At 35.8% G+C, this 19,938-nt stretch overlaps 1 long non-coding RNA gene across 1 annotated transcript in view; it reads right to left on the bottom strand.

Annotated features, from left to right (window-relative positions):
- Positions 1-421: 421 nt before the first annotated feature.
- LOC122234355 overlaps positions 422-19,938 on the bottom strand; it is a 44,429-nt gene continuing 24,912 nt past the window's right edge. Inside the window, exons 2-3 of the long non-coding RNA XR_006212127.1 lie at positions 7,720-7,939; positions 422-677 (exon numbers count right to left, since the gene is read on the bottom strand). This is a non-coding gene — a long non-coding RNA (uncharacterized LOC122234355). The remainder of the gene's footprint in view (positions 678-7,719; positions 7,940-19,938) is intronic.

The following is a 19,938-nucleotide window of genomic DNA, read 5'->3' as shown; positions in this document are numbered from 1 at the left end:
ATATACTATTCCAAGACATTTGATCCTTGAAATAAGCTGAAGGATAGGTATGTTATATAGATTTAGTTTAAGATATACCAATAATTAGTAGAAGAGCTGATAGAAGATTCTAGCAAATTCCTCACAAAAGTTACCTTCCTGTGTTAGAAAAAATTGCTGCAATGTAAGTGAATTATTGAGGAAATTCTCCATTGACTTGTTAGTAGGTGTTTTAAATGATATATGAGCTTTCTGGAAGGAAATTTTAAAGAACCGTTACGTTGCATACCCTTTGACCTTAGAACTAGAATAGCTTTCTCGCATTGAGGTAAAAGGTTGTACAATTTGACAGACACTGTGGGTTGCCTACCAAACAGCCATTTGCTTCCCACCCCTCCACACTAGCAGTTTGCTTGTCGGTATCGAACCTGAAAATGTCAGACTCTGGCAATCCCAGTTATTCTTGCAGCTGAGGCATAGGCATGTGGTCCAGTCCTGTCTAGCAGTCCAGGGAGAACTCTCCTGGAGGTCTCAGGTATTTCTCCTGGTGGTGAATTGACTGTGGCCTCAGCTATCAAAACTTCTTTGTATCCAAACCCTTTGCAGCATGACTTTGCGATTTCCAGTGTGAAGAGGCAGAGTCTGTCTCCCCACTTCTTGAAGTTAGACCAATCTTGTGACCCAGTTTCAGCAACAGACTGTAACAGAAGTAATGGGGTACAATATTGAAGCCTAGCCTCAAGAAACCTTGAAAGGTGAGACATCCAGAGTAGCAGAGTAAGGAACTTGGTGGACTCTTTCCCCAGCAAAGCAGCAATTTAACTGGTGAAAATGAAAAACTAAATAATTATTTAAAGTCTCTGAGAATTGCCCACATGATTTCACTCATATGTGGGATTTAAGAAACAAAACAAACAAGCAAAGGGGGAAAAGGGAGAGAGAGAAGCAAATCAAGAAACACTCTATAACTATATATATACAACTATATATAACTAAATATATAACTATATATATATATACATATATAATTATATATATAACTATAGAAAACAAAATGATGGTTATCAGAAGGGAGGTGAGTGGGGGGGATGGGTTAAATAGGTGATGGGAGTAAGGAGTGCACTTGTGATGAGCACTGGGTGTTGTATGGGATTATTGGATCACTATATTGTACACCTGAAGCTAATATTACACTGTATGTTAACTAACGGAAATTTAAATAAAAACTTAAAAAATATAGTCTCTGAAAATTGTCCTAAGAACAAAGAGCAAATGGAAAAAAATTCATTCAATAAAATCTACTAAATCGGTAAAAACAGTTAAGAGTTTGTGGAATTGCTGAAGTCATTTTGGATTTATGAGGGGAAACATTGGCAACACTGTAGCATTAAGAACGGAAATACGAAGAAATTCTTGATAACTTCACTGTATCTATGAATTGGCTAACTCTTGAACTATCTACTTACTGATTTCTTTTTACATGAGAAAATAATTTTTATATTGTTTTAAGAAATTTTAGTCTGAATATTTTATTTTTACCAACTAATTGACAGTCACACGATTCTCTGAATAGAACCGATCCACGGCAAAGTCATGTAGAGTGTGATGTTTGCACATGGGTGTGTTCATTCTGAAGCACTGTCCCTTTACTCACCCACTCACCTCTACCTGCCTGCAAGGTGCTTCATCTCGAAAGGCCACTTTTCCTGGTCCAGAGTGCATGCATGTCTGCACACTCCCACCATTAGTATTTATGATGCGCTGAATAAAAAGTGTTTGCTAATTCAAGTAAGGTTACTCATACTAAACATGTGCATTGTAGCATTTGCATCCTGGACTCTACCAAAATGTGTAGTCGGGTATCATGAGATAAACAAGGGGCTCATTAGAGTCCTTAGATAAACACTGGATGCTGGCTCATTTTCAGAGCTTGTTTTTATTGACAAGGTGTGTGCATGGTGAATCTCTCTGCAGAAGAGCCTTAAATGCATGATGCAACCTGTACAAAATTGAATAATTTAGTGTAAGAATCCAAGTTGTCTGATTCCAGAATTAGTGCTGCCTTTATTGTGTGCAAGTGTAGATTATTTGTCAGCCATCTGGAGCCCACTAAGACTCTATTTTGGGGAGAAATCACTTCTTGGAAGCATTTTATTTTTTTTAGGAAGCATTTTAAAATTCTTGCATTTATAATGTCATAATTACTTTAAAATTTATTATGTTTTACTGTTTCTCTTTTCTTTGCAAGAGCACTCACCACCAGAAGAATATGGATGACAATGGATGAATAAATATTTGGTAATAGTATTTTTATCTTTAGTTTTAGAAACTTCATCTATTTTTGGTATTTGAAATATAAAAAAAAGACAAACTATATACTTGAAATAAAACAGCTCCCTTGAAAGAGAAACAATGACATATTGGCTTTTCATTTTTAGTAAATTTAGCTTTCCTAGGTATTATTCGAGTTTTTTCCTCAATTAATAAGAAAAAATAACAAATGGAACTCATGATTATATGTAATACAAAGACAGGGATTTGAAAGAAAATAGAACCTTTTACTAATGTAGCTGAATATGTTTGAAAATTCATTTCAACTTGTATTCCTTTCATGAGTTGCTTGCTCATGGTTGATCACTTCCCCTGTGTTGGCTCCTTTGCAATATCTGTTTTCAGAAATTGAGTCTTGAAGGCCTTGCACTTGGCTGTTGCTGTTTTATTTTATAGCAGTAGAGTGCTCTCTGGCTGGCTTCAGATTCAGACAATCTTAAATCTTATCTGCTATTGTTTCCTGGGGGAATTTGCTCTTTATGGGTTGTATTTCACTAATAAAAGTATGCTGACAGCAAAGGCTTTGCAGGGTAGGAGAAAACTAGAAGCCAGCAATTTCACAAGCAATTTATGAAACAGAGTTAAGGTTATGACACTTCACATACCTCTATTTGTAGGAGAAGAGAGCATTTGCAAATTGAGAATACTTTGTGTTTTTCTGTCCACTGTTATTCCTCTAGCTGTGTCTAGATGGCTGGCACACAATCTATACATACATCCTATATCTTAAAAGTCAACACTAAACTTGTGTTGGAAAAACCCTGGGTCAAGTCTTTTCTACATTTGATGTGATGTAGGGAGTGATTATAAAGGGCAGGCACAGTGATTGAGAAATCCCTCTAGAGGTCAATGGGAGAGTTTTACTCAATAAAGAATTATTTTTCATAATTTTTCTTGATGGCTTTGAAAAAATAAGCCCCAAAATATTAGTGATATGCTGATATTCTACTCAAGGAGAACTGGTAAACTGATGTACAAAGGAATTGCTTCATATTACTAAATTTGCCTTTTGGATGATTGAATTTCTAACTCTGAATTGCACATCTGCATTTTTTTCACAATAATATATATTAACAAAACAAAACACTGAGGTTATTCTTTCCACTTGACTAAACTGAATATGCCTGGAACCCAGAGACTGCCCTTGTACTGAACAAAACACTGCTCTTTGGAATTTAACCTTACCACAATAGTGTCAGTTCCCAAGTGATGATAGCCATCTATGGCTAAGAAATGATTTAGTTTCACAGTATCTGGTCTTCCCATGGAGTGTAGGAACAAGTCGGAAGAAAAGAGCAAGTTCTTGGTTATTTGCATTGGGAGAAGCAGCCTTCATTACAGCCAAACCATAACAGACTGGCTTTGAGTATAATGCGAGCTTTCATCTGTAGGATAATTCCCTGTACTTTCCTAAAGATTTAATATTATGTTCTTCCTAATTATTAAAATAACTAGAGAACAACAGAAACTGAAGACATTTGTTAGAGAATGTCAGAGCAGGCAAATATGAGCTAATAGACATTGGATGGTTAATCAAGTGAAAGTTTTCAGGCTAACGATAATAAAAAGGGTTGTTAGTGAGTTCTAGAGGCTAGATATATAGAAGAGCAAAGAAAATAACAAAGGATAGAGAATGTATGTTTGCTTATAATCTAAGCAAAGTGCACAGAAGATTTTGAAATGTCTATTCAGGTACTTCATTGAGTAGCGGAATGGTACAGGCTTTTGGAAGAGAAATGCGATGCGGTAATTTTTTTTTTTTTTAACGATCGTGTCTGTCTTTGTTGTTTGCCTACCCAATATCAGACTACTCTCTTATCTCTGCTCTGCCACTCTTCTTCCTTATTATTGGAGTCTCAGTTTTCCTCACAGGTCAGGATGTCAATTGCTTCTGACCTTTTACCTACCTCAGGATTATGAATCTTGATTAATCTGTCAGGGGATAGTAATCTGGTATCTTGTCACCTGCAGATGACACCACACCCAGTTATTCGGTATGATTTATAGATGCTTTCCTGCTACCGTGGCTGAGTTCAGTAGTTACTCCAGAGATCATCTGGGACACAAAGCATACAAGGAAAATGTTTTCTCTCACCTGACCTTTAGATACTGTGTGAAGGTATGAAACTGGAAGCTGCTGCAACCATGTTGCAACCACAAGAAAACGAACTTAAAGTTAACATTATGAAGATGGCAAGGAACTTAGGTCTTTGATGTTATCACTGAACTGCTAAATGAGTCAACTGAAATGTTTGTATCTCAGGAGTTCTTGTGTTGTGAAATAATAAGTCGTTATGTTGTTGACATTATGAGTTGGGTCCTTTTTTAATTGTTGCTAAAAATACTGGCTAATACATGTACCTGAGAAGGCAATGAAATCATAAACATTGGTATCTTAAGAGATGGAATAAGGAAAGAGATCACTTGTAAGAGACCAAATTGAAAAAGACAACAACAACAAAGATGGGAAGTAGAAATGGCATAAATTCTCTATTATTAGCAGGTTTGTGGGTATAGGATAAAAATTCTGGAAAAAATGAAAACTCTTAAGATTAAACTATTGTATACATAAAAGAATTATTGTTATGGAATAATTAAAATAGAAAAAATTGTACACAACTTAGAAGTTCAGTAATAAGGGATAGGTTATAGTTGGGTTTCCTCATGCACAATTGTTTGACCATATAATGGTGCTTCATGTGCAGAATACAATGTAAATGCAAATTAAAAATACAATGCAAAATGCAATGCAAATGCAAGAATGCAAGGCAGATTTCCCTTGGGTATGTGCAACACAGCAATCCTGGAACTACTGTAGTAAATGATATCATATCTAGTTAGACTACTGTATATCCAATAACATGATTTCATAATAGACTAATGGCATCAACAAATCTCACCACAAATGCTCACCACATATTTGCTTACAAAGCAAATATACACTGCAATTAAATTCATGTAAAAAATACATAGAAAAAGAAAAAAAGAGAATACACAGAAATATTATTTGCATAATCATGTGTGATTAGAAGTCTTATGATGGTATAATTATGCATTATTTTGTCCTTTATAAATGTCTATATTTTCCATTTTTGTACACTGAACCAATGTTGCTTTTATGATGAGAAAAAAAACACAAAACCTCTTATTAGTTGTATGGCTCACTGATACTAAACAGAAACAATAACCACAAAAAAAAATGGATTCAGTTCTTCTCACTTCTATCTGTAATCCTATAAGTATGGCTGTATCATTTGGATGATATCTCTATTATATTTGGCAAATGATATTTTTTCAATTTCCCTTGCTCCTAAAATGATCTTTCACAGCAATCAAACCTTTGACTTATTTGGTTTCTATTTCATGTAAATGAATGGTCTACTTCCACAAAGTCAAATGCAAAGGTTCTCCAGATATCAGAATTGCAAGAAGAGATAGTCTCTACATTCAGGAATTGTGAAACCTATAGGCTTCAGGTGACTGCCATTTTCTTCAGAGTGGTGTATTCTCACAAATACGGTGTTACACACATCTTTGAAAAGGACAATAGGGTTCCATGCTCTTCAGTGTAAACTCCTTTGTTTGAATCTTCCCAAATGTAAGGTAAACCTTGAAAAATGACTGACAAAAGTTTTTTGAAAGAAATAGTTACATTGGGGAGCCATTGCTCCATGCTTTAATAAGAAAAAAAAAAAAGTTTTGTTATGTGACAACCACTAATCCTTTTGATTTTTCTTATCTATGGGAAGCCATCAGCATTTATTTATTTATTTATTTATTCAATATATGAAGTTTATTGTCAAATTGGTTTCCATACAACACCCAGTGCTCATCCCAAAAGGTGCCCTCCTCAATACCCATCACCAACCCCCCCCTCCCTCCCACCCCCCATCAACCCTCAGTTTGTTCTCAGTTTTTAAGAGTCTCTTATGCTTTGGCTCTCTTCCACTCTAACCTCTCTTTTTTTTTTTTTCCTTCCCCTCCCCCATGGGTTTCTGTTAAGTTTCTCAGGATCCACATAAGAGTGAAACCATACATCAGCATTTTTTAAAAGCAGTATGTTATTATCTTTAATCAAATGCTTTGATTTGGAGAATGAACTCATCGATTTGGGTGAACTGTCTGTGAGCTTTCTCTAGGAAATTCTCTAGGAAATTTCTCTAGGAGATCAACATTTGTGGCAACTTCGAGAACTTCCTCCTGATCTTCAGGACTGATCTCAGAGCAAGCCATGGATCTATTTATCAGGCATTTCGAAGGAATTAGAGCCATTTGGAGGCAATATAATGTGAATTTGGGGAACTTGGTATATTTAGCAACATTGGAAATTTGATGGCTCCAGGAAAAAAAACCTTGGAAAATATAACTAAGAGGTTTGATCTTGTATACCATACAGAAAAGAACATTTCTGTTTTTAATTAACTATTCATTTCCTTTGCAGAATGTGGCTTCAAGCAATCAAATAAATTATTTGTAACAATGTCTATCGCTTACTAACTTTTTTCATTAAAGCATCATGTTAATGAGCTCAAGTTTCAGATTTATCCCCAAGTTAGCCAATAAATTTACTCTGGCTTGGAACCAACAACTCCACCCAAATTTAGCCAGCCATCTTGCAAAATTGTTCCTTGAGACTGGTTGAGTTTGGATAGATGGATCAGTGCAAATCCATTCTCACCACCCCCTGGAAAATCCACTCATACCCAATATGTCAAGAGTAGTATCTTCATAAAGGAGTAGCAGACTTTTGGTATAAATGTTGCAAAGCCCAGTGGTTGAGCTGGACTTTCCAGACAAGCTATCTGAATCTATATCCTGGCTCCAGGCTCACTAGGCTCCAGGGTCTCTCTACTCTGGGCAAATTACTTAACCTCTCAGCCTTAATTTCTCCATTTGAGAAGTAGTCAGATAGTAAGATGCAGTAATCCTATGTAATAATGTAATAATCCTATGTAGTAATCCCTATGTAGTAATAGGGTAGTTGTAGCATTAATTGTGATGATGTATTTAAAGTTCTTAGTGTAGACTCTGGCACTTTAGTACTACTCAGAAAACCTTACTACATAAGGTCTCTTGTTTTAGAAAGCAGCTTTTCAACACTGATGACAATTGCAGAACTCAAAGGATTGTAGACATTTTTTCCTGTGACCCTGTTTGAGTTCAACGCAAAGGATGATCACTATGTATTCAACATGAACAGTGTTCTCTAGCAGGCCTGAATCTCCACTCTATGGAATGTAGTAAGTTGGATGTGACATGGCACCAGCTAATTGCCATTTAAATGAATGCAAATAGAAGCCCAGACTTTTACCCCACAGCTGAGTGAGTCAGGGATTCCAACCCAGCAAATTGCCTGTTTATGGAATAAATCATTGAAAGCTCTCTCTGTGTGGCATTTTCCAGGTTTACCTGAAATCTGTTACCGAAGTCAGCGGTGGTCTGAGACAGGGTGTGTAGGAGGAATTTAACCATGAAAAATCTTATCTTAATCTTTTTCACAAGTACTCCGTGTCTTGACAATCTCAGGAATTTTATTGGCAGGTTGTCATGCGCCTTCTGGTGCAGAGATTGGAATGCACCACTGGATGAGACAAACAGATGGTGTGGATCAGAGATTTTCCACTTTTTACTGAGAAATTTGAAAAGATGGGGGAAAATTAGCATCACCATTTAAGGAGAGAAAACTTCCTGACTCCTTATCAGTTAAAATCATTACCTGCAGCGAAAGTCTTTCTCCAAACACAACATTATATTGTATTAAAAATGATTTTCTTTCACTCTCAGTAGTGTTCAAATAATTCCAAGGATAAAAGTGAAATTATATAGTATCCAGAACTGCTGAAATTCTGTTATTTGGGCTATAGCATTTTCCTTACATTAGTCATTAGATCTATTTCTAAGTAGTTTGTCCAAGATGTGGCATTTTTTTGGTTTGCTTTGCTACTCATTTCAGGTGTACAAGGTAATGACTTGATATTTTTATATATTGTGAAATGATCTCCACAATATGTCTATTTAACATCTGTCATGGTACATAGTTATACATTTTTTTTCTTGTGATAAGAACTTTTAAGAATTTACTCTCTCAGCAACTTTCAAATATGAAATACAGTATTATTAACTGTAGTCACCGTGTTGTACATTACATTCCCATGAACAATTTGGAAATTTGTACTTTGTGATCCCTTCACCAGTTTGTCTGCCCCTCACCACCCACCTCTGGCAACCACAAATCCACCAATCTGTTCTCTGTATCTGTGAGCTTATTTTGTTTTGTTTTTAGATTCTTTATATAAGTGAGATCATCCAGTATTTGTCTTTCTCTGTTTGACTTATTTCACTTAGCATAATGCCCTCAAGGTTTATCCACATTGTCACAGATGCCAAGATTTTATTCTTTTTAATGGCTGAATACATATATATGTTTATCTACCACATTTTCTTCATTGATCTATCTATGGACATTTAGGTTGTTTCCATGTCTTGGCAATTGCAAATAATGCTGCAATGAACATGGGGTGCTTATATCTTTGTGAATAAGTGTTTTCATTTTTTCCAGATACCATAACTGGAAACCAGTTAACAGATACCATATGTTAGTTCTGTTTTTAGTTTTTTGAGAACCTCCATATTGTTTTCCAGAGTGGTTGCACCAATTTACATTTCCACCAACAGTGTATTAGGGTTCCCTTTTCTCTACATCCTCTTCAACACTTGTTATTTCTTGTCTTTTTAATAGCCCTTCTACCAGCTATGAGATGGCATCTCATTGTGGTTTTGATTTGCATTTCTCTGATGATTATTGATATTGAGTATATTTTGATGTATCTGTTGGCCATCTGTATGTCTTCTTTGGAAAATTGTCCATTCAAATGCTCTGTCCATTTTTAATCTGATAGTCTTTTTTGCTATTGAATCACATGAGTTCTTTATATATTTTTGATATTAGCCCTTTATGAGATATGTGATTTGCAAATCTTTTCTTCCATTCAGTAGGTTACCTTTTTGTTTTGCTAACAATTTTCTTTGCTGTGAAGAAGGTTTTTAGTTTGACATGGTCCCACTTGTTTATTTTCACTCTTGTTTCCTTTGCGGTGGGAGTCAAACCTAAAAAAAACATCACCAAGACCAAAGTCAAGGAGCTTACAGCTTCTTTTCTGTAAGAGTTTTATGGTTTTAGTTTTGTTTTTGTTGTTCATTTTTACCCTTTTTTTTTGCTTTTAGGTTTATGTTCAGGTTTTTAATCCATTCTGAGTTAATTTTTGTGTATGGCATAAGATAGTGGTCCAGTTTCCTTCTTTTGCATGTGACTGTCCAGTTTTCCCACCACTATTTACTATAAGCCTGTCCTTTACCCCATTGTATGTTCTTGGCTGCTTTGTCATAAATTAATTGACCATATATGTGTGTGTTTATTTCTGGACTTTTTATTTTATTGATTTATGTTTTTATGCCGTGTCTGTTTTTGTACCAATATCATACTGTTTTGATTACTGTATCTTTGTAATGTAGTTTGAAATCAGGAAGCCTGATTCCTCCAGCTTTATTCCTCTTTGAGACCTATTATATTTAATTCTATTTACATACCTCTCTAAACATCACATATAAATATAAAGATATAAAGACATGAAGCCCCCATAAAGTTTTTGTCAAACTAGTTGAGTCCCAAAATTTTCAGGACCTTTGTCATTCTGTATCATAGAAATCATGCATTTAGGGCAAAGGGAAAATATAAAAATATAGCATCATACTTATTAATTTAAGGTTTACTTTCTAGAAATACAGTGTCATTATTTTTTAAGATGTATCTTTCAGGTCCTCCTTTCTTTTTGGTGAGAAGGTGTAAACAGGAGGCTAGTCCACAGAGCTAGATGCAATATTATTTAAGATGAATAATTGGTCAAATGGGAGCTGATAAGTAAGGTAGGTAGAATAATGCCCTCCCCCAAAGATGTCCATGTCTTTATCCAGAATCTATAAATATGTTAACCTAAACAGTAGAAGAGACTCTGTGGAAATGATTTATTTTATTTTTCAGCATTATTAATGTACCACTGACAATATTACCACTGTATTTACACAATTTACACATGTATTACCACAATTACCACTATAATATATTTAAAGTATACAATGTGATGATTTCATATATGTACACGTTGTGAAAGAATTCCCACCTGTGAGTTAATTAAAACACCTATCACTGGACATATTTAGTTTGTTTTGGTGAGAACACTTAAAGTCTACTTTCTTAGAAAATTTGAATTATACAATACAGTATTATCAACTATAGTCACCATTACATTACAGACCTTATTCATCTTATAAGTGAAAGTTTGTACATACCCTTTTGCCAGCTTCTCCCTATTCTCCATTGCCACCCCTCCCCATCTCATCTCAGCTCCTGGCAACCACCGTTCTACTCTCTGTTTCTGTAAGTTTGACTTTTAGAATATTTTTAGATTTCACATATAAGTGATACCATACACTATTTGTCTTTCTTTGTCTGATATTTCACTTAGCTTAATGACCTTCAGATTTATCCATGTTGTTGCAAAATGGCAGGGTTTCCTTCTTTTTTAATGCTAAATAATATTCCATTTAAGACTGGATATATACAGATATAGATATATAAATATAGAGAGATATAGGGATATATATGTAGACACACACACATACACATACACCACATTTCTTTTATTCATCCATTGATGGAAAGTTAGATTGTTTCCATACCTTATCAATAATGCTGCAGTGAACATGGGAGTGCATATATCTCTTTGAGACAGTGATTTTGTTTCCTTTGGGAACGTACCCAGATTGCTGGATCATACAGTAGTTCTATTTCTAATTTCTTGAGAAACCGCCATACTGTTTTTCATGGTATGTAGACCAGTTTACATTTCTACTGACAGTGTGCTAGGGTTCCCTTTTCTCCACATCCTCTCCAGACTTTTGTCTTTTTGATAATATACATCTTAACAAGTGTGAAGGTATATTCAGGGGTAGAACATTTGACTGCAGATATGATTTAAATGAATGCAAATGGATGTTAAAGGTCTTGAGATGGAGTGATTATCCTGCATTACTTGGGAAATCCCAATGTGGTCAGAAGGATCCTTATAAAGGAAAGAGGGAGGTAGGAGAATCAGAGACAGAAAGAGATGTGAGGACGGAAGCAGAGACTGGAGTGATGTAATTGCTTGCTTAAAGGTAGAAGGGAAATTTAAGATGCAAGGGAGCCACTAGACACAAATGCAGTTGGCCTCTAGAGGCTGTCAAGGATAAAAATAGGATTTTCTCTTAGAACCAACAAAAGGAAAATGGCCCTCTTGATTCCTTAATTTTAACCCCTATAAAAACCTATTTTGGACTTCTGATCTCCAGAACTGTAAGAAAGTGCATTTGTATTGTTTTAAGCCACTAACTTTGCAGTAATTTGCAGCAATGGGAATTGAATACATACAGGAACCGGTTCACAAACTGCACTATTGAGAACTCAGAGATTAGAACTCATTTTCATTTGCTCTGTGAATATAGAGTAAAACTGGCGTCCATTGCCGCTCTAGTGGCTGCCAATGTTCCCGCCCAATGCATCTATTCCCTGATATCCCAGCACATCCTCAATGCCTTCCTGCCTGTATGCTGATTCTCTTACTGTCCCTGCCTCCTGGAATGACCTCTTGTTATTCTGTTCAGATTCTTTTCCAGCCAGCAGGTTGTTTTGTAAATACACCATTGTCTCTTTGTCCTGCATTATAGTCATTTACCTAAGAGAAAAATCACCTATCTTTGTCTAGCTATGGAAAACTACATACCCCTTCTGTGAGCAAAGACTACAGGCATTGAGTCCCAAATTTAGTTACTGCCTAGCATTGAGATGAGAAAGCTTAATTTCAAATCAAATATTTAGTGAACCATCACTATCTTCAAGTCATAAGAATTGTTATGAGAGGAAATATGCAGAATGAAGCCAGCCTCTGGGTAAGGACATAAGGAAGTGTATGATAAAGGCTGTGGGTAATATAAAATGGAGAGAATAGGGCTTTGCCATCAGAAGGATTTGAATTATTTGTATCATTTATTAGTTTTCTGTTATCTTGATTTCCTCATGTTATTTAAATTTTTTTTTCATTTTATTTATTTTAGAGAGAGAGAGAGAGTGAGAGCATGAGGAGGGGAGGGGCACAGGGAGAGAGAGAGAATCTTAAACTGCATACTCAGCGTGGAGCACATGGGCCTTAATCCCATGACCCTGGGACCTGAGCCAAAATCAAGAGTTGGATGCTCAACCCCTCCTCATATTATTTTTTTTATCTGAAAATATGTGCATATTAAGTTATACTTCACAGATTGCTGTGAGGGTTAAATGAAAGTATGGATTAGTTGGTTTATCAGTTAACTCAACAAATATATACCTAGTGCTTACTATGTGTTGGACACTATTCAAAGTTCTGGAGATATATTTGTGAATGAAATAAAGTTACAGTGTTCACAGATCTTATGTTGTAGGAAGAGACATATGGTAAACAAGTAAATGGGTAAATATAATATCAGTAAATGAAAAACATTATCCAGTTTAAAAATAAAAAGCAAGGTATAGTCAGACAATGACTGGGGCAGAAAGGGGAGTGCTGAACAAGAGTACCCCCAGCATCATTGCACAATTTCTGACACTGAGTCCTGACCAAATAGATGTAAGTTCCTGTTACTTAAGGAAAGGTTTCCAGTTTGTGAATTTTGCAAAATTTGATGGAGGAGGTAGGTATTGAATTTTAAGGTTGAGGAAATTTTCAGCAAGAAGGGAGGGCAGGGAAAAGTATTGAAGTTAAGACAGAAGAATGCACGTGGCACAGAGGTCCCAACGTGTGTGTTACTTCTAAGAAAGAACATTGTTTCCCTCACTCTTCAGACCCCATTTCATGCCATGTTTGGGTTCCATTTTTGAGTAAGGGGCGTGAATGACACTTGAGGCTTTGGTGTAAAGCTGGGAAGAATTCTCTCCTCCAGTGATTTAACTAAATGCCTCTGCTTCTTTCTATTCCTCAGCCAGCTCTGCAAGTTTGGGCCAACTTGTTGACCCAGGAAACTGGACCACCTGGCAGGCTCTCAGTAATCAAGTTTTATCTCCATTCCCTCTGTAGCTTTTCTTCTTTCTTCTTAAAAATTTGGCTGCTGTTTCCAGTGGAATGAATTCCTCCCTGATTGCCAGACATATTTGCCTACCTTGTTTTAATAATCTTAATTTTCTAGGTTAGAATTTCCAAGACAAACTCAGCTTGAGAAAAAAAGGGAGGAGAGGTGGGGTGAGGGTGTGGGGTACTGGAGGGAAGAGAGGGTAGAAGAGGGCAGGGATGCCTCTGGTTTACCACAGGATGTTCAGATCCTCTAACCAAAGGAAAGCAAACAAACAGCCAACTGCCTGAATCATGGGCTTAAGCTCACGGATGTTTCAGAACAGGGAATTCCTAAATGCTGACTGGGGTGGCCTACGTGAGTGAGCTAAACAGCAGTAGGAATCTTAAGTTTTAGTTCTTTGGAACTTTAATTTTTTTTAACAGACTTTTGTTTTGTTGAGGATAAAGGATCTCCATCCTTCTTATCTGTTCCTACTCCCACCACCTGAGCTTTCCTTTTTCACCAGCTTTCTCCCCTTTCAAAGGTTCTGTCTATTCCTTTTCCCACTGGTGTTTTTAAAAAAGAATTATCTCTTCATGTTTTCTACACAGCCTTACTACTCAAAACCTCGTTCTTCTGGCAATCTGGCTTCTGCTCTTATCATCCACTGAATTGTTTTCTCATGGTCAAAACTTTGCCAATTTGCCAATTTTGATGACCTGCTCTGACGCCTCCTCCTTCTCTTCTTCTCCGTCTCCTTCTCCTCCCACTCCCTCTCTCTCCTCCTCCCCATTCCCTTCCCTCCTCCCCCTCCCCCTTCTTATCTCTCTGCATTATCTGAGTCCTGGTCATCTTTCAACCTCTAGGTTTATTATATTCTTTTTTTTTTGTTTTTCTTTTTATCTAGATATACATTCAGTAAAATTATTTGTTTTCTTCTCTCTTTGTTCTCCAAATATGGGCATTTTTTTGAGGATTTGTTTTCTATTTTTCTTTCTCTCCTTTGGCAATTTTCCATGTTTCAATAGCTCCAAACTTCTGCTTGAGCTCTACATTCAAGTCCCCAACTACCTGATAGACATTTTTACCCATGTCCTCCCATCAGTTTCTTAATTTTAGTACATCGAAAATGTGGCTCAATTTCTTCCTTTCATGTCTCCAATTAGATGTCTAAACAAATTCTCATAATTAGTGCATTTCTTTCAGGCAATATAGATGAAAATTGATACATGAAAACAAGGTATTTAGTACAAATTTTTAAGAACAATTTTTCAGAATGGGATCCATCATACTTTTTAAAAAACTGAACATAAGAATTCAAGTGTTTAACACCCATTTCTAGGAAGTCCTTTAGAAGAGCTACTTCATTTAATACATTTATCATTATATTGTGGAGCCTCACCACATCTCTTCACAAGATGTCTTACACTGAAATTTATTTTATTTTGTACTTAAAAAAATTTTTTTGACTATCACAATTCTTTCTGAGGGGACTACAATGATATGAGTATTTAACAAAATCCCCAAATAGCCTTCCCATCTCACCACCACCTGATACTTTATTTCACAAGCATCAGGTTTAGAAATTGTTTTTCTTCCCAAGCCTCCAGCTGCTGCCCAGCCAGGCACTGAGCAAGGCTTGTGCAGCTCGTCACAGGCAGGGTTTCCTGTCAATAGAAGACAGGAAGCAGTGCTTTTGGATGAACCCTCATTGTCCCAGCTGGAACAGTGATCATCAAGCAGTGATAAGGACCTTTTTCAACCTACGGGTCTGCACGAATCTGACTAACCTTGTTAGGGAGAAGAGGAAAGAAGGGGCGGTTACAAATAGCATTGGAAACACTCTTTCCTTGGCTTCTCATATCCCAGCAACCGAAAGAATCTAAAACACACTGAATAAAACGACTCTTTTAAACAGTCAGAATGTTTATCTTGCCAAGGCTTTTTTGGCTCTTGTTGCTTTGCAAAGTGAATATAAAATTACATTATGACATCAATTACAAAAAAAGCAATTAATAGACTCTTTTAATTTGTAATTTAAAATTGGACATTAAAACGTGTTCTAGGTTATATTTGATATTTTTTTATTCTTTTATTTGGCGTAATTCATGAGTTTAACATCTTCTACTTAAAGAGACTATGCTACAGGTCTCTTTGTTTCACTTTTATATATTCTCACTCTTTCCATCTCATTCTTGTTCTCTTTAAGGAGCCTTACATCTAAAAGATGCTTTTAAAATATTTGTTGAATAAATGCTTCATACAATAAAGACATATCATCAGTTTCTCTTTCCATTACCTAAAACTTGACATAAGTATGATATTTTCTCAGTTATTATAGGTTATTGTAGGATTTACTTTTTTTTTTAAGTTTATCTGTTTAGGGGTGCCTGGGTGGCTCAGCTGGTTAAGCGTCTGACTTTGGCTCAGGTCATGATCTCGCGGTTCACGAGTTCGAGACCCGCTTCCAGCTCTATGCTGACAGCTCAGAGCTTGGAGCCTGTTTCGGATTCTGTGTCTCCCTCTCTCTCTCTGCCCCTCCCCCACTCATTCTCTGTCTGTCTCTCTCAAAAATGAATAAAACATTAAAAAAACCACATTAAGATTATTTATTTTGAGAGACAGAGAGAGACCATGAGCAGGCAAAGGGCAGACAGAGAGGGAGAGAGAGAATCCGAAGCAAGCTCCATGCTGTCAGTACAGAGCCTGATGCAGGGCTCAAGCTCACGAACTGCAAGATCATGACCTGAGCCCAAATCAAGAGTTGGATGCTTAATTGACTGAGCCACCCAGGTGCCCCTGAAAGAATTACTTTTAATATCCTAAACCAAAACCATTATTCCCATTTTCCAGATGATAAAACTAAACCCCACAGAGGTTAAATGATTGTGTGTATGGGGGTGGGGGGTGGTGATGGTGAATCAGGGATCTGGGGAGTGAATTCGTTTGTAGATAACAAGTACATTAATAATGGTGTCTGACTTTGGCTATTGTTCCCAGTGACCTATGATACTAAAATAGGAAAAGACTTCTGTAATTTAAATAACTTTCTTTGTAAGGAATATTAATTTAGTGATAAGCTAAGAGGAAAATTGAAGCAACTAAAAGATGATTTTTTTGTGTCTTCCTTATCCAGATGTTGACAGTAGCAAGGCTCCAGTGTACAAACGCATTTATATTGAACCTGGCATCTTGTGACGTTCCATCTAAAATGCTTCCTATCATAAAATTCCATTTAAAATTAAATATTGACTAGAATGGGCTCCTAAATCCAGGTGAACTGGCACTGAAAACTATTTTTCAGGCAAATGTAATGTAGAAAAGTAAACAAAACAACAACAAAAAAAACCCAAAAGTGGTTTTATGTCTTATAACCACTACATTTTAAAAGAAAATAGTTTTTGTTCTTTCCATAAACAGTAAAGTACAGATTTGAGAGCTTTGGATTTAGATAATTTGGGTTTGACTCCAAGATATAATATCTTGAAATTTTGTTTAATCATTCTGAGCTGACGTTATTTTTACAGTGTCAAAATATAAATGAGCAATAATGCATGATAAAGTGCCAAGCACAGCAGTAGTTGTAGGTGCCTAAAAATAGTAGCTATTGTAATTATTCATAATTAATTTAATTTTTGCTATCATTATTAATTTAAATATTCTTTTTTCAGTGAGTACTTTTACCTCTATTTATAATGCTACCAATTTAATTTTTTCACCACTGAATGTCATGTTCTGAATGAATATACTAGGTGCCATTCATGCTGATTATGTGCATGTATTTACAAAGGAACACTTCTGTTATTGAAAAGCCATATAAATATGTGATAGATACATGATATAATTTACTTCTGTTGTTAACTGAGCATTCTTCATTTGAATTTGTACAAATTCTATTTGTATAGAATAGCATATTACTTTATAGAATTTAAGACTCGCATTGGGGGCGCTTGGTTGGCTCAGTGGGTTAAGCATCTGACCTCAGCGCAGGTCATGATCTTACAGTTCATGAGTTTGAGCCCTGTGTCAGACTCTGTGCTGACAGCTCAGAGCCTGGAGCCTGCTTCAGATTCTGTCTTCATCTCTCTCTGCTCCTCCTCTGCTCATACTCTGTCTCTCAAAAATAAATAAACATTGAAAAAATTATTAAAAAAGAAAAGACTCGTGTGTGTGTGTATGCATGTGTGTGTTGCGAGTAAACCAACAGATACATGTCCTTGTCAAGATGGAACTGGTATTGTTGACTCGTTTAAGTAAGGTGTGTTTGATTTAATACTTGGAATTTCCACAAATACACATATATGATCTAATATAATAAATGTAGTGTGATTACCAGCATGACAGATTTCTTTAAAGCCAAAAACCTTCCTAAAATTTGTTACAGAAGCTAAGTAGAACAGCATGTAACACAGAATTTTCAGTCTGCATCTGGAGAACTTTCTGAATATGTTCTACATTTCATAGAAAATATAGAAAAATACATTTTCAAATTCATTGAATCTAAGAAATCGAAATGTTAAGATCAAATCCTTCAGTTTTAAATGGTTTTAAAATGATGCTAATGCAATGTAATGGAAAATGACATAAAATGATAGTATGGCATTTGAGAGTATATGTTTGAAAATTGTACCAGGTATTTACATGTACTTCTGAATCCCTAGTAGAGAATATATGTAAACACCTGGTTTATTTCCAGATTAGTTGCTCAGGTCAGGGGTGGTGGATCATGTGTGTCTACTGGCCTTCCTCCCCTCATACACCACCTGGACTTCCTCCCTAATCCTTCCCCGTCTCATCCCTTCCCCACTCCCTTACATGTAGAATCGGGCTACTAGGTTATGCAACTCTAGAGGGTGACATTTATATAAGAATCTATGTATATAAATGGTGCCCCCTGGAATTGTAGTGGTTCAAACTGTTGATCATAGGAAGTATCTAGCCCTGTCCAAGAATTGGCCAAAGTAACATTCAAAGAGATAGCAGCTTACAAGTGCAAGTTCATGATGCAAATACTCTCTTCTTTTTTTAAAAAAAAATTCAATGTTTATTTATTTTTGAGAGAGAGAGAAACAGAGTGCAAGCAGGGAGAGGTAGAGAGAGAGGGGGCCCAAAGCAGGCCCTAGGCTCTGAGCTGTCAGCACAGAGCCCAATGTGGGGCTTGAACCCATGAACCATGAGATCATGACCTGAGCCAAAGTCGGACGCTTAACCAACTGAGCCACCCAGACACTCTGCAAATTCTTAACAAATCTGTTTTTGTTTTGTAGGATATACCACCGTTAACCTTTACCTTCTACCCCCAGCTTGTTCAACACTACCTGTACCTCCAGGTGTTAGGTAGAGGCAATTATACCACTTACCATATGACTTCTTTATTGCCCTGTTATTTTGTGACATATTTTTGGAAAGCTATTTAATACAGAAAGACTTTTGGATCTTTTTCTACTTCTCTTTAATTTTGGAATGATAAGGAATATTTTATCTAACCGCTTTAATATCTCTCATGATTAAAGATAATATACATTTTTTTTTTAAAGATGACTTAATATACAGTCAAAAGAATCACTATTCTTTTAGTTTGGCCAGGACAATGTTCTGTCACTGACAATAGAACTGGGGCCTGGAGAAGAGCCTGAATAAATTCCATGACTAAATACACTCAAAGGCTAAATGATTTATGCTAACATGTTTTACTTTCTGTTATTGGGCCAATTCTCATTTATTATTTATGAGTTGCCTAACGTCTTTTATTGTGATGTTTATTTTTCAAAAAGTATAGCCAACCAGGGAAATAAATTCTATAAATTAAGATTCATTGCATAAAGTCGACTCATAATACAATCATCTTGTGGGCGTAGAAGCCAGAATGCCAATGTTCTTATTTTCTTATTCTTACTGTATATTGAGACTTATCAGTCAGATATTCATTCTTTCAGATAGCAGGCTATTTCTAGCTAGAAACTACTTAAGGTCAGGGACTCTGCCTTATTTATCTCAGTGTTTGTATATAGTAAACACTGAATGTGTGTTTGTGGAAGTTTAATATTCTTTTTTGCATATATCTTAGTTCCATTATATCTTTGAGGTAGAGCAAGGAGATATACAAACAAAAGATTCTGGATTTAGATGTCAGTTGTTTTTGTTTGTTTCTAGGAACACGTCAATTCCTTTTGTTTTGCAGCTAATAGAATATTATGACAAGGTTGTTCCATTTTTATCTTTTTGAGCCACAGATGTAAATTGAGCTAAAGCATTAGGTTAAATATATATTAAAATTTCAACAGGATAATGCTGTGTTGGTACTGATTTTTTTTAAATTTAATTTTTTATTGTGGTAAAATATACATAGCATTAAAATTTATCATTTTGACCATTTTTAAGTGTGCAATTAAGTGGCATTAAGTATATTCACAATGTTGTACAACCAACACCATTATTCATTTTCGATTTTTATTTTCATTTTTCTAAACAAAAAGTTTGTACCCATTAAACAGTAGCTCCCATTTCTCT

The sequence above is a fragment of the Panthera tigris genome, chromosome A2, assembly GCF_018350195.1.
Source record: "Panthera tigris isolate Pti1 chromosome A2, P.tigris_Pti1_mat1.1, whole genome shotgun sequence".
Lineage (NCBI taxonomy): Eukaryota > Metazoa > Chordata > Mammalia > Carnivora > Felidae > Panthera > Panthera tigris.
Note: the sequence above shows the minus strand (reverse complement) of the source record. Positions and strands in the feature narration are given on the sequence as shown.